The following is a 16,723-nucleotide window of genomic DNA, read 5'->3' on the forward strand; positions in this document are numbered from 1 at the left end:
CAGACCACAGAGGCTTCTCACAAAGAAATTGCAGGGTACACAAAACAAGTCTTACACAGAAAGGCTGAAAGCCCTATCACTGTATTCTGTCTCCTACAGGTTGCTAACGGGTGACCTGTGCCTGGTTTACAGGGCAATCTCTGACCCAGCCCTGATGGAAATGCTACACATTCATAAATCTAACTGCACAAGGGTCACTTGCTCCAGGGATCTTAAACTAGCATCTCGCATGAACAGGTCATGCTGGAGAGATAAATACCTTTACCAGAGACTTCCACTTTTATGGAACAAGCTTCCAATTCACATGAAACAGAGCCCCTCTTTGACCTACTTCAAATGCAACCTAGATCAATGGATGGGTAACTGCAAATTCACTCCTGGGGTAGCATCCATGTCCCTCCTGGACAAAAGAAGTTGGTATTAACTACCACTGACCCTTTCCCCTGCAAACTTCACTCACCTAACCACCAACAAATGGACAAATTCGAGATAAATATGGCTAGACTTGTAAGGGCTCTAGGTCTGTTAGCCTAGTAACCTTCTATGAACCTATGAACCAATAAATACTGTTTGTACAGGGAAATGTTTCAAAGGCCATGGTCAGATTAGGATGTGTGCTGTATAATCAATATCCATTGCTTTGATGACTTTGACAAAGCCAAATATATTTATTTATTTATCCTTGTTGACCAGGTTAGTTCCACTAGGCTTTTAGCCTCTTTTCAGAGGAGACCCAAGTTGAGACTTATGCTACTAGAGGAAATTTGTTCAGGGTATCAAGGAATTTCCCCTGCTCTTTTTGATATGTGCCATGAGATCTTTTATATCCATCTAAGCTAACACCATCACAAGACAATGGGACATCAATTTAACATTTCGTCTGAAGAATGAAAAATTGATGAGAGTCCAGGGATATGAGACTTACATGTATAAATGAACTGAGATAATGTTCCATAGCTTTTCATATCAGGTTAGTAAAACTAGCACGTCTATTGTGACCTGGGTGCATGACTATGCATGTGTTATGATACTAGCATTGTTGAGTTTCATATTGTTGAACGCTGCTGTCTTTGAAATATTAGCTTCATAAATGTCTTCAAACAAATAAAAGCTGCAGCACAGAGGATAAATAACTCAGGCCAAACAACAACTGATAAAACACACATAAATGTCTTAAGGAGGCAGTAGCTTCACTGAAAATTCAGTTCAATGGTTCTAAACAAAGAGAGCGCTGAAAGAAAATACATTTCTTAATTTGTTCAGATACATATATTCCTTTTGGAGTATATGTCATCATTCTCCGACACCATGCCATATCAGGACTATCCTGTTCTAAATAAACATTATTACTAAAGATTTCTGAGGATAATAATACAAAAACCTAGTTCCCTGTGAAGCTCCCTAAACAGCATCAAAATTCCCTTCAACATTGCTTCGTCACCAACCAATAATAACAAAACTATTTTCAAAAAAAATTGTGGCCAGTAACTTGGAACAACACCATAGGGTTGTCATTCCACAAACTAGTTAACAATAAACTGTCAGTGCTGTAAAAGGAAACTCTTCTAAAATTTGTCAGATCTTCTGGATACGGTTTGCTTTTTGCCAACAAAGCCATTGTGGCACCCCTCATAAAACTTGGAGTTCCACACTCTTCAAAGACATTATAAACATATTAACCAACATAGGTCATAAATGCATAATCACCACATAGTAACTATCTAGTTTACCTTTCACCTTTTTACCCTCCATATATCTGATAACGACAGTTAGAGAATGAGTGACGTATACATCGCCACTACGATTGGAGAATGAAGATTCTCCAGCAGGGTCTTAAAATATATAGTTAATGCCCACTGAAAAATGAGTCCATCACTTCACAGTGCTTCATGGCAGACTATTAAGTTGCTGTTGAGCTCTGAATGTTATGAACGTAACTTCTGCCATTATTTTACACTCGCTAAGCGGCACTTTTGCTGTTTAGTGACCATGAAATTAAAAAGAAAAAAAACTAGAAAAGTGTATGCATGTGTATGTCTGTGTGCGTGAGTGTATGTGTACATGAAAGTGAGATTGATCAAGCCATTATTTTACTGTTTATTTTGTGCATATAGTACTGTGCATTTTTGCTGTTTAGTGAGTAAAAAATTAAGAGAAACATAAAAAAGAAAGAAAAGAGTGTGTGTGTATGTGTGTCTGTGTTTCTCTCTGCTTGTGTGAGTGTATGCGTGATTATGTGCATGAAAGTGGAAGTGTGTTTATGTCTGTGTGACAGAGAGAGGCAGAGGGAGCTCGATCGACCAGTGGCAGCAGACGTTAAGAGGTGTTTGCATACATTTTGACCTCTTAGCTCAAGAAATCTGGATAAATCCTAACATAACGGGGAAGAAAGGCTCAAAAATATGAAAAGATGCCTGCGGCATCAGACCTCATAACACCACTGGGTGGTCATTATTTACACAATAACACACCCATGTTTGTCTATACCCCATTAACTCTGCCCAACAAATCTGCATGTCCTGTATAACACACCTGTGTACCCCATTAACTCTGCCCAACAACATTCTCTGCATTTCCTGTATAACACACCTGTGTACCCCATTAACTCTGCCAAGCAACCTTCTCTGCATTTCCTGTATAACACACCTCTGTACCCCATTAACTCTACCCAACAACCTTCTCTGCATGTCCTGTATAACACACCTATGTACCCCATAAACTATGCCCAACAACTTTCTTTGCATTTCCTGTATAACACACCTCTGTACCCCATTAATTCTGTCCAGCAACCTTCTCTGCATTTCCTGTATAACACACCTGTGTACCCCATTAACTCTGCCCAACAACCTTCTGGATTTCCTGTATAACACACCTGTGTACCCCATTAACTCTGCACAACAACCATCTCTGCATTTCCTGTATAGCACACCTCTCTACGCCATTAACTCTGCCCAGCAACCTTCTCTGCATTTCCTGTATAACACACCTCTACTCATTAACTCTACCCAAGAACCTTCTCTGCATCAATAATTCTGTCCAGCAAACTTCCTGCATTATGCTAAAAAACACACATGTGTACCATTACTCTGGATTTCCTGTATAACACACCTCTGTACCCTATTAACTCTGCCCAGCAACCTTCTCTGCATTTCCTGTATAACACACCTCTGTGCCCATTAACTCTACCCAAGAACCTTCTCTGCATTTTTTGTATAACACACCTCTGTACCCCATAAACTCTGCCCAACAACTTTCTTTGCATTTCCTGTATAACACATCTCTGTACCCCAATAATTCTGCCCAGCAACCTTCACTGCATTGTGTTTATAACACACCTGTGTACCCCATTAACTCTGCCCAGCAACATTCTCTGGATTTCCTGTATAACACGCCTCTGTACCCCATTAACTCTGCCCAGCAACATTCTCTGCATTTCCTATATAACACACCTCTGTACCCCATTAACTCTACCCAACAACCTTCTCTGCATTTCCTGTCTAACATACCTCTGCCCCCATTAACTTTGCCTTGCCTAAAACCTTCTCTGCGTTTCCTGTATAACACACCTCCGTACCCCATTAACTATGCTCAGCAACCTTCTCTGCATTTCTTAACACACCTCTGTACCCCATAAACTCTGCCCAACAACCTTCTTCGCATTTCCTGTATAACACCTCTGTACCCCATTAATTCTGCCCAGTACCCTTCTCTGCATTTCCTGTATAACACACCTCTGTACCCCATTAATTCTGCACAACAACATTCTCTGCTTTTCCTGTATAACACACCTGTCTACCCACATTAAGTCTGCCCAAGAACCTTCTCTGAATTTCCAATATAACACACCTCTGTACCCCCATTAACTCTGCCTAAAACCTTCACTGCATTTCCTGTATAACACACCTGTGTACCCCAATTAACTCTGCCTAGCAACCTTACTTAATTTCATCCTGGTATTTCCTTCCAGTCTTCCTCATCTCTGTTATTTGAAGTTCTGCACAGGACCATATCCTTACACTTCTTAATTTGTATCACTTCCTTCTGTTTCACTTGATTCCATGTCTAAACCCAAGGAGCCTCTCTTTACTCTTACCTCTAAGCTACTGTCTGTTGGTTTGGCAAAGTTTGATGAAGGATATGAATATCACAGAGCTCCCTAGCCATAACTTCATCCAACAAAAATAATCTAATTTAATTTACATAATGACATTCATCCCCACTAAATGGAAACTACCATTACATTCCCCATCTTACCCTCCAGATATCTATTAACCCCAATATTTTCATATCCTCCCTAAGGCTATTGTTGCATTGGCTATAAAGTTCAACACCTCTGTAAAACCTGTCAAAATGTGGGTCAGAAAAAATCTAACCCATGCAATCCTGACTCTGCATGCTTACATCTATTTATCTGCCTAACATACACATCCAGTCAGTTTTTGTTCAACCCTCAGTATGACAACATTATCCACCCTTACCCATCTGAAGTTTTCTACCCCACTACCCACCACCGCTCCCCCCTCTACAGATCACCCACAGCCCTACATATTTGATACTGGGTACTCCATCCCACTTAAACCCTCTGTTTTGCAACCCTCTTAACACTGACTTCCTCCAGTTAAACTCCTGAATAAAATCTGTATCAATTCCTTCTCATACCAACATAGCTAACACCCATTCTCTCTTAATAGGACTGCTTATCCCCATGGTCCACATCATAAAATCAATCCTTCCCATTTTCTTTCCTTCCACCCCCCCCCCCAGGCCTGTCTGCCTATAGCTTAAGTCTTGGCACAGTATACCCCTGGGCATGTCTCACACTCTTACCAATGCCCATTCTGCAGCAATATTTCATTACTGTTATAAGCTATCCCCATCAAAATGGCCACCATCTTCTCAGAACTGTAAAACTCCAAACTCCAGCATTACCAACTCTACTTAGACCTGACTACCTGCTGAACTCCCTACATTACCCTAACCCTATAACTAAAAATACTGATCCTATCTAGTTACCTCCCATCCAGTTTCAGACCCTTCCCATCTCTCTCTTTCTCTGTCTCCTAACCTACTTATGAAATTTAAGTATAATAATGATTTCAGTGCTTCTGGTTGGTCCTTTACACAAATTACATCAAATGTGCACAAATAGTAAAACATCGTGGTTCATATTGCTTAAATTTTAGAGTCCTGAACACCATATCAAATTAAAATAAAATTTCTTCCATTTACCCCAAAGCACCTCGGCACAAATAATAAAACTGCTCCAAGACAGGTATAAACAGCCAAATTACAAAAGGTGTTTAGAAAAAACTATACCTACCAGTACAGACCAGTAGAATGAAGATACAAAGTATTTACAAAGTGCCCCATAAGTCTTAATCTACCCACATGTGATGTCTTAGAATGCTTAGAACTGTCTACAAATCATTTTGTATTTAACAAATGGCACATGATTGGAAATAAGTAAGATAAACATTGTGACAACTGCTAAAGCTGCCAATGGAAACAAAACAAACTGCAAGAAAAACCTTCAGCAGTGCACCACGGCACCACAATGCAACTGTTAAAACCAGAAATTTATTGAGTAAAACTGTAAAATACAGGAATAAAAATCAGTCCAATAAGCGCTTTCGGCTGATATAGCCTTCTTCAGATCATGTGTGAATCCTGCTAAAGATTCTATTTAAAATCCAGATGCTCAATCACAAATGTGGGGTGGACCACATATGCAAATGCAGATTCATAGTCTTAGTACTGATTGGAAGCATAGCGGCCAACTGCAGTTCTAGAAATTAGTCAACAGTCAGTAGTGAGGCATTCAGTAGTAACTTTCCTATTGGATAAGCTTCTTAGTTTTAACCAATTGTTTTCTTAGACATGTATCCCTATGGTGATAGGGTGTTATAGGACTCAATGAGTCCAATCATCCTCTTGTGGCTCATTGTCATGGCAACAAAAAGTGTGTTTGACACTTGGTATTAACAGAGGCAGCAAATACAGCTGCTGGAAGCTTTGTAGCAGCAATAAGTAAGAAACACTGCATCATAGTAAACAAACTTTCTAAGTTTCAAAGCCTCCTCAGGGCCCAATCCTTAGCTTCTTTGCTTTTAAGATAGGTCTTAATGGCACTATACTGTTTAAGCCTGGAGGACAATGTGCTCTTAAGTTAATAATCCAGTTGATTTCTTTTATTTCTATCCGATTCTTTATATCACCTTCTCTTAAGCTAGGTTGAATACATTCCAGGACTTTAAATTTAAACACGTGTTGGATTATGAACAATGTGCATAGCAAGCGCATTGTTTAAATCAGTATTCCTTATGTCTCTCATATGATGTAGAATATGATCCTTAAGGTGCTAATCAGTTTTTCTTACATAGAAAGCTCTACATGAGCAGCAAGATGCCATATAGACAAGATGTTGAGTAGTACAGTTTGCAAATACATCAAAAACATTGGTGATATTAGAAATAGGGTGAATAAAGGTGTTGCTGCTGTCATTGCGAGTACAAGCCTTACAACGATGGCATCTGAAAGTGCCTTTTCTTACTGAGGGTGTCTGGTGACTGAAGCCATCTTTATTACATAAGCGGCTTTTTATGTTCCATTTGTTCTTGTATGAGAACCTGGGTTTGTCTCCTACGATATTTTTAATCCTCTCATCAGCAGTCAATATAGGCCAATATTTTCTAATGGTGTCACACACTTCTTTCTTATCAGTACTATATGTCAGAAGACAAGTAAGTTGTGGATTACTGTTCTTATGTTCACCAAAGGATGGAATGGTCAATTGTCAGAGACGGCCTGCACCTGTCGCCCCTGGGATTCCAGATACTGGCTAAAACTCTAGCCACCACTATAGTGCCTTTTTTAGGCAAGGTTCAAATGACAAATTCACCACCGTAACAGGTACAAGCAAGAAAAATCTGAGGGTATTGCTACTCAATGCTAGAAGTCTAAACCTCAAAATGCACTCACTCGAGACACTCAAAATGGAGAACATCGACATCTGTGCGGTGACAGAGACCTGGTTCAAAGCTCCAGAGAGCACCCCTGCATTACCAGGCTATAATTCATACCACACCTTTCGGCCACCTAATCTGGACGGAAACACTAAAGGTGGAGGCGTGTCCATATTCATTAAGGATATCCACACCTCCAGGCTAGTTGCTCAGCATAATGCATCCGAGATTATCCAAGTGCAACTAACTCTGGCAAGACCGCAATCCAAATTGTACCTTGCTACAGATTCCCCACCATGCCCCAGGATTCCCACTCCTCATTTCTTGATATACTGGAAAATATTAGGGTACAACCTAACACCCTAATTATGGGCGATTTCAACTACCCCACCATTAATTGGGAAAACTACTCATGTACCAACTCTTGTGCTCAACATTTTCTGGAATTCATAAATTCCAATGCCTTGGATCAACTTATCCACACCCCCACCAGGGGCGGCAATATCCTAGATCTGGTTATTACCAACATGGGCAACCGGTGCTCCACACCAGAGGTCAATTCCTCGTTGATCAGATCCGACCACAAGCTAATCACCCTAGACATCCACATCCGTCCCCCACCCCCCATTAGGGAAACCACAGTCAAAAATTTCTCCAAAGCCAACTTCACGCTTCTTAAGACAGAAGTGGCAAACTTCACGACACCCACGCTGATGGACAATAGAGGTATGACTGCTGAATCCTACACAAATGCACTTTATAAGCACTTACGCAAGTGCATGGATCGTGCAATCCCTAACAGAACCAAGATGTTATCCTCCAAAAAAGGAAGCCAAACTGGTGGTCCCCTGCCATAAACAAACTCTACAACAGAAGAAAGAAACTGTTGCAAAAAAGAGTAAAATCCCATGATTGGAGAATCTCCCTGGTCAGCCTCAGTAAGAAGCAGAGATCCCTCATAAAATCCTCCAAAGCAAGCTACGAAAACAAAATCGCCACTGACTCTAAAGACAATCACAAAGCATTCTATAGCTAAGTCAAGAATCTCAATGGCAACACTCAGATCTGCTCTGAGTTACAGCACAATGGCACTAAATATACAGAACCAACTGATATTACCAACATCCTAGCAGATAGGTTCAGTGCTAACTTTACCCCCTGTCATCCCCTAAAGGGCCCATCTCTATACCAGAAGAATGCAAAGTTCCTGTAATCACGGCTGCACAGGTAAAAAACACACTATCCAAAGCCAAGAACACAGCATCCATGGGACCTGACAACATCCCAGGCTGTGTTCTACATGAACTACAGAATGAACTGGCACCCCACCTAAGTACCATGTTCAATCATAGCCTCACCTCAGGCTATGTGCCCAATGAATGGCGCACAGCGATGGTTATCCCACTCCACAAATGGGGAGCCACCATAGACCCCAGAAACTACCACCCCATTAGCCTAACGAGCCGGTCTGCAAGGCTATGGAACATATCATCATGAAACTTATAAACAATGACATTGGTAATCTCCAAACTCAAGACCCCACCCAGTTCGGGTTTGTAAAAGGCAGATCATGTCTCCTAAACCTGACAGACTTCTTTGAAGCAGTCACCAAAGCCGAAGATGAGGGTAAGGTGGTTCACACGGCCTATTTAGATCTTGCCAAGGCTTTCAACACCACCCCCCACTCTGGAATTATAGATAAACTCACTAAACTAGGTATAAATCCCTATGTCACAAGATGGGTTGCCAACTGGCTCACTGACAGAACCCACACTGTGAAAGTAGCAGACTCCAAATCCAACTTCAGATCAGTGACAAGTGGAGTACCACAGGGTTCAGTTCTGTGTCCTCTCCTGTTTGGTATTTACTTCTCTGAAATACAGGCTAACACAGAAGGTCTTTGGTTAATGAAGTTCACAGATGACTGCAAACTAGGAGCCATAATCAAAACTCCAAAAGAAGGGCCTCGCTGAGTCAGATGCCTGGTGTCAAAGCCATGGCCTCAAGCTCAATGCCAAAAAGTGCATTGTCATCCCTTTTGGTAAAAACTCTGTACCCATGAACTACCACATAGGCGGTAGTCTACTTAACACCGAAACTGTGATAAGAGACCTTGGGACACAGGTGGACAGTAGTCTCTCCTTTGAAAATCACATTGCCACAGTAGTCAGGAAATCCTTCTACACGGCACACCTCATCACAAAAGGTTTCTCATCCAGGAAAAAAGAGTTCATTGTTCCCATCTACTTGTCACTCATTAGACCCATTATAGAGTACAATGCCCCTTTTGGTATGTACCTCACAAGACATCTACAACAACTGGAAAGGCCACAGAAATATCTCACAAAGAGGATTACTGGCCTCAAACAGATGCCCTATGCAGACCGTCTCAAAAAACTGCAGCTTTACTCCATCGCATATCGCCTACTCAGAGGCGATCTCTGCCTAACACACAAAGCTATGTCAAACCCAGAGCTTTTAGACATGCTCCACTTAAAAGAAATCCCAATCCCTATGAGTTACACGCTCTAGGGACCTAAACCTTGTCACCACAATAAACAGAACATGCTGGAGGGATATATTCCTGTCCCAGAGACTTCCCATATTCTGGAACAAACTATCTATGTCAAACAAAGCTCGTCATTAGCACTCTTCAAGAAAAATCTTGATGATTGGATGGGAGATAGGAAATTCACCCCAGGGATCACTTCTGTGGCTCTGCTCGACAGTGGCACAGGAAAATAATTTTCTTGGGTGGCGAAAGCCAGGGTACCTTTTGGCTAGGCTTATATAGACCCTAGGGCCAATAGCCTAGTACCTACCTATGAACCTATGAATTGTTCAGTGTAGTACGGATGGCCCTTAAGGTTTTTCATATTCTTAAGGTCAGTGGTCAACTTGAGATCTGACTCTTTATATCCCTTTGCACGTAATTGTGGTGCAATTTGTCACATTCTTTTACAAAGTCAACCTCTGACATGCATAGACTTGAGACCCTTGTAGGTTGATTTTCAAAGATATTTTTAAAAATATGGTTGGGGTGCATACTCTGGTGACGTAGGTAGTGATTTCTGCAGGTACCCTTCCTATGGAGGCAGGTCTGTATGCCAGTTTCTGGATGCAGCATCACCTTAACATCAAGAAAATCAATAACTTCTTTGGAATAATCGATTTTAAATACAAGAAAATTGGTGGTATTGTTCAGACAGTCAGTAAAATAAATCAGTTGACTAGCATCCCCTTTCCACAGAATAAAAATATCATCTACAAAACATCCATAATAGATTAGGTGTTTATGCCAAGGATTGAAATCACATAATACCTTCTCTTTCTCCCACTGGGCTAATACTAGATTAGAATAACTGTTAGCACAGGGGGTGCCCATGGCAAACTCCCATAACTGTAAGTAAAGCTCCTATATGAGAGACATAAGGAATGATGATTTAAACAATGCACTTGCTATGCACATTGTTCATAATCCAACACGTGTTTGAATTTAAAGTCCTGGAATGTATTCAACCTAGCTTAAGAGAAGGTGATATAAAAAAATCAAACAGAAATTAGAGAAATCAACTGGATTATTAATTTAAGAGCACATTGTCCTCCAGGCTTAAACAGTGTAGTGCCAATAAGACCTATCATAAAAGCAAGGAAGCTAAGGATTGGGCCCTGAATAGGCTTTGTAACTTAGAAAGTTTATTTAATATGATGCAGTGTTTCTTACTTACTGCTGCTACAAAGCTTCCAGTAGCTGTATTTGCTGCTTCTGTTAATACCAACTGTCACACACACTTTTTGTTGCCATGAGAATGAGCCACAAGAGGATGATTAGACTCATTGAGTTCTATTAATAACCTATCACCATAGGGATACATGCCTAAGAAAACAATTAGTTAAAACTAAGTAGCTTATCCAATAGGAAAGTTACTACTGAATGCCTCACTTCTGGCTGTTGACTAATTTCTAGAACTGCAGTTGGCCGCTATGCTTCCAATCAGTACTAAGACTATGAATCTGCATTTGCATATGTGGTCCACCCCACATTTGTGATTGGGCATCTGGGTTTTAAATAGAATCTGTAGCAGGATTCACACATGATCTAAAGAAGGCTATATCAGCCGAAAGCGCTTATTGGACCAATTTTTATTCCTGCATTTTACAGTTTTACTCAATAAATTTGTGGTTTTAACAGTTGCATCATGGTGCCATGGTGGTCTGCCAAAGGTTTTTCTTGCATTATTGGAAATACAATTATTTATAATGAAATACAGACACACAAAAACAAGACAAGCCCATCCAGTTGCCAAATTTTGCAATATTTGGAAAGTGAATCAAAACAAAAAAGTTTGACACTGTTCTTACGATACAAAGCAAGTATTACACAACTAACACCATCACCCTCATCTTACAATGCTTCATCATACCACCAAGATCCCAACCCCCCCATTAAGTAGTGTAATCATTCCTTCAACACCCACAGTTGTATTTAAGAGGTCAGTGTCCCTTCCTTCCATGTCTCCTATTCAGCATTCTGTTTAGATTAGTGCATTACAGGGCCAAAAAGCAGTTCATATCTCAGAATGTACCCCAAAAATCAATGTCAGTGGTACATCAGGCAGAACACTCACATTTGCTGCAGAAGGGTGTGGGTTCTATTTCCACTGTAGGTAGACAGAATGCTGATACTGCCATGTAGCACAAAGGGGTGCTGCACTCCTGAGGGTGTTATCCTTTAAATGTGATCCTAAATTGATATCTCATATGTTTCAGTTGGAGGTAGCTCAAGTGGATGTAAAATATCCCATTTTATCTGCCTAAAAGAGTAGAGGTCCTTTATTTAGCACAACTTTCAAAAATATTATTTACATATTCACCGGTACATTTATACACATTTTTACTATTTCTTATGACATCCTTTCTTCTGCAGCCATAATCTGATTTTTTTTTGCAACAATCTACCAAAATCCATTTCTCATTACATAAAAAAATCCATTCAGTCTCTTTCATTCTAAATAATCCATATTACATAAAATACAATTTTATCTACTCTTTTCTGATATCATACATAATCGTATTCTTATCTATACGGTTTATGGCATTAATATTTTCAAAAAGAATCTTCATACACCTTTCTCCAGAAGTTTGCCATTCATTTACATTTCATAAAAACATTCTCTGTTGTCTCCCCCACCAAAAAAAATAAGCACACTCCTTCAACTTTTTTATCTTTATACAGCATATCCCCCTTTAGTGGTAACTTATTTATTACCAGTCTCCATAGGAAATTCTGACACTCTACTATCTTGGTACAGCACTTTTAACTTATTTTAATGGATTTAATTATTTCTGCTGGTACAATTTCCCATGGATTTACATAATAATATTGTTTTATCACATTATTATACCACATCCTTCTGTCTTTCTCTATATCATCAATTTTATTTTCCATCTTAGCATTTTTTTCTTGATAATTTTTTAAAAATTTCTTTATTTAGATATTTTTTTTTTTTTTATTCTTATCATCTCACAAATCTTTTGTACTTAATATTTAAACATTCCAACTATTAAATTATCATTCTCTTCCTTTATCCACTTTAATATTCTATTAAAGTTAAAAGAAGCAGAATAAACAACTGAATTTGGTCACCCCAATCCTCCTTCATCTTCATATCCAACACACCTCCTTTCGCAGGGTTTAGTCTTGAAACCTCATATGAAAGAAAACATCAATTGCACAATTTAATTTTCTTTTCATATTTTACTGGGATCATATAAACATTTGACATATATATTTCTCAAAGTAATGCCGAATTCACCAGATAATCCTTTTTCCTTAATGCTAGTTGATATGTCCGGTATAGAAGACATATTTCTTTGATTTCTTTTGTCAAACCCTCCCATTGCATCAAAACTATATAATTTTCCAAAATTCTATTCAGAGCAAAAAAACTTAATTAATTGAAAAATATGCAAACCCAAATTTCACCATATCACCCAAACCCTTACTTTTATCTTTATTCAAGGTCATTAAAACATCCATTCAGACAAATCAGCACATCCATATGTTGATCTCAGCAACTGAAGCTATATCATATGAGGATATCAGAACTAATGGCATTACCACCTCCTTTTGCACCACATATCTAGCATCTTTCATTTTATAAGCTACTTTACTCACTATTGCATTCATCACCAAAGCAAACAGTTTTCCACTCATGGGACATCCTTGTCTTATACCACGCTTCATGCATATTTCTGTCAACCACACATTCACTAACACTCACTCTATTATTTTGATATGCTGGTAAACACACTCTCCTAACTCTGTTGCTTATTTCATATTTCTCCATAGCATCCAACAAATTATGATGTTCTATTGCATCAAATGCCTCTTTAACATCACCTCCCATAAGTTTAACATCTTCTCTTTTATTTAAAATATCATCCACATTTTCCCTCAAAGCCAATAATAATTCTTGACACCCTTTCCCTTTTATACCATATGTACTTTCTTCCATAATATCCTTCATTCTTCATTCCATTTTCCTTTCTATTATTTCCATAGAAAAATTATAATCTGTTTTATTTAGTGTGATGGGTCTCCAATTTTTATTTCATTCTTTTCATCTGTCTTTCATATAAATTTTAATATCCCACTATATAACTCTTCATAAACAAAACCTTCATTCAACCATTCATTCAGTACATTTACAAACTATTGTCTTTGCCAGTCCACTAATTTATTATGCATTCAATACCCTATACAATTTGAGCCTGATACCAAATCAACATTTACTTTCCTAAGTACTTCATCAAATCTACTAATAGTAATTTATTTTTCAAATTCTTCCTTGACTTGTTCTGGAAACTTCTTTACTTTCCATTTTCTCTTAAACATTTATACATAGTGTCCACATGCTGTGCTGAAATACTCATAATTTGATCTTGACTTCTTTTTTGTACCTCTCCTTTTACATTTTTCATTTCTCCCATTATACTAAAATCTTCATTTACTATTTTACCCAAATTTGCAGACTGCTTACTTTTTTCCTTGGAAATAATAGCCATACCTGTCAACTATCCACATTTTTACAGAATGCACAGATTCTAGTCTCTTATTTTGGTCTGTTCCTTATAAAATTTGTAGTTTTATGGCACATCATTGAGGATTGAAGTCACTAAATAATATTAAATAATGATAAACATTTGAGTTTCAGTCTTCATATCCTTCAGAAAATACATAATGATGCAACATTTTTCATTCTAGCAACTTTCTAAGTTTATAGCAGTAATATTTAAAATCTGTCCCTATTTTTTGGGCTGAGAGGTTGAAAGGTATGTTTGTCTAAGCAGTAATGCCTTAATTTTTCTCGATTTCTTTTATATATTTCTTTTTCATTATCATAATGCTCTCTTGTATTATTCTCTTAATTCTCTAACACATTTCTATAAACTGCCCCCTGCTTCAGTTTTATTCCTTTCTTCCATCATCCTGCCACTGAAAAAATATGTTTGTATTTCTTTTTAAGTTAAGTCCACAACTCAGACTATTTTTTGTAAGTCCTTCATAGTAATATGATCATTCCAAAACAGCAATGCTTTTCACTCTCCGATTTCATCCCATAATTTCTCATTTCTTATTTTTATCTTCTTTTTACTCCCTTTCCTATTCTAATATACTCTTTTTATTCCATTCCATCCAGTTGCTAAATGGTCTGATAATCCCATCACAACTGTGTGACCTTCTGCTACACCTAAGCCCTCCAATAATAATGCAAAATAATCAATTTCATATCCAAGTATTTCCTTCTATAAATCCATTGACATTAGTTCCACACAGCTAATTTTCCACATTTCATCACTTCCTGCATTGTTTGCATTTTTCCATTTCTTTTTACATCTTCCCCTAAATCACAATTAATTTTCATGTTAACCAAATCATAGTGTAATATTTGATGAAACAGATTCTCTCTTTCCTTGCAAGTTTTATATATATATATATATATATATATATATATATATATATATATATATATATATATATATATATATATATATATATATATATACATATATACATACATATAATGCTATAATTCTATAAATATCATCTCCGTACCTCACATCTATAACAATTAACATTCTCATCCTTGCCAATGTTACCTCTAGTATTTTTCATTGGTTTGATACACAACGCAGCCACAACAGGACAACTTTCACTTCTTACATGACATATTATATTTCCACCACACAGTGTTTCTCTTTTCAGTCTTTCTTCACTTGTCACAAATCTTACATCTTCTCTCAAATCATCCACATCATATTTAGTACAACATTCGGGTATCCCTATTTTTCTTACATTGTTAATAATACTGTTCACATTTCCTGAACATACTCTAATATTGCTTGATTTTCCTTCTTTTAAATTTTTTAAATTTTCATTTTCTTATTTTTATGCTTTCCCAAACTGAATATTTTTCCTGAGTTTATGCACAAATAAACCTTGATCCCCAGAATCAGACTTTTCACTGTCTAGAACTTCAAAAAAATTATTAGTGTCTGTTAAATTGAGAGTTTTCACTTAAAAGTAGTTCTTAAGCATAACGTAAAATAAACGTAGTAAAATAAGCCTGAGCATACAGTTTCAGGGAAAGACAGTTCAGCAGAAAGGAAAAGATAATCTTTCTGTTAAGCATGAGATGTGCACAAATAACAGTTCTCAAGGAAAAGCTGTAGAATATTATTTTCTCAAGGGAAAGATATGTGCACTTGCAATGGAATGCTAGATAAAGAATAGACAGGCACTGAAAGGGACCTGCAAGACAAGGCCTGGGAAACAAGGTTAAGATGGTGGACATAGCTAACTACTTTTGAGCTTTCTGATATTTGATATATTATGCTGCTATACACCATTAAATATGCTGCTTTGACATTTATATATGCTGCTATTATATTATATCTTACTCACTACAATAAACTATTATTAAGCAATCTGTGGCAACAGAACTCTGATTTCTTACAATCATGAAGGAACTGTCCTAATTGGGAAGAGAAAAATAATTCTCAAAACCCAACAGCTACTCTAGACAGCCATGATCAGAGAAAGCTGTAGTGAATAACCATTTCAGTATAATTTCAAGTACAGCAGCCAGCTTAACTTGAAGATGTCATTATTGCAGCATATGTTTTATTTTTTGTTAACAGTTTATAGTGACACTTTTCCAGTCTATCAGTGACTACAGCAGCAGTTTCATAACAGACTTTTCAGCAGCACACCATTGTTTTTCCAGAAGGAAGACTGTAAACTCCATACAGAATAAGGCCACCACCAATGATACTACAGTTACTCCTTACAGAGCAGACCTTTCATTTGGACACCACTGATATTCCAGATGTGAGCTTCATACAGAAGAAAGCCACAGCAGATGATGCACCACACAGCTAAAAAACAAGAAAAGTTTAAAAAGCTGCAGATGACAGAACACATTCTTCAAGCAACTTCATATCATAAAATTACATAAAAATGTATTATTGTTAACTTACTCAGACAGTAAATCTCAGAAAAGTGTAAATACATCAGTAAATGTAAATTGTAATAATATGTCAAACAGTACTTCTACAGTGAACACACCAGTAAATGTGTGGTTTAAAGTTAAACATTGGGTCAGTCTAAAATCTGTGTTCCAAAATTGTTCATTTAAATTTAAAAGTTATTAGTTCAGGAATATTACATCTTTCTAGGAACAAAAGGGTTAAATCAA

Source organism: Protopterus annectens, chromosome 8.part1 (genome assembly GCF_019279795.1).
Source record: "Protopterus annectens isolate FY-2018-M chromosome 8.part1, PAN1.0, whole genome shotgun sequence".
Taxonomy (NCBI): domain Eukaryota; kingdom Metazoa; phylum Chordata; order Ceratodontiformes; family Protopteridae; genus Protopterus; species Protopterus annectens.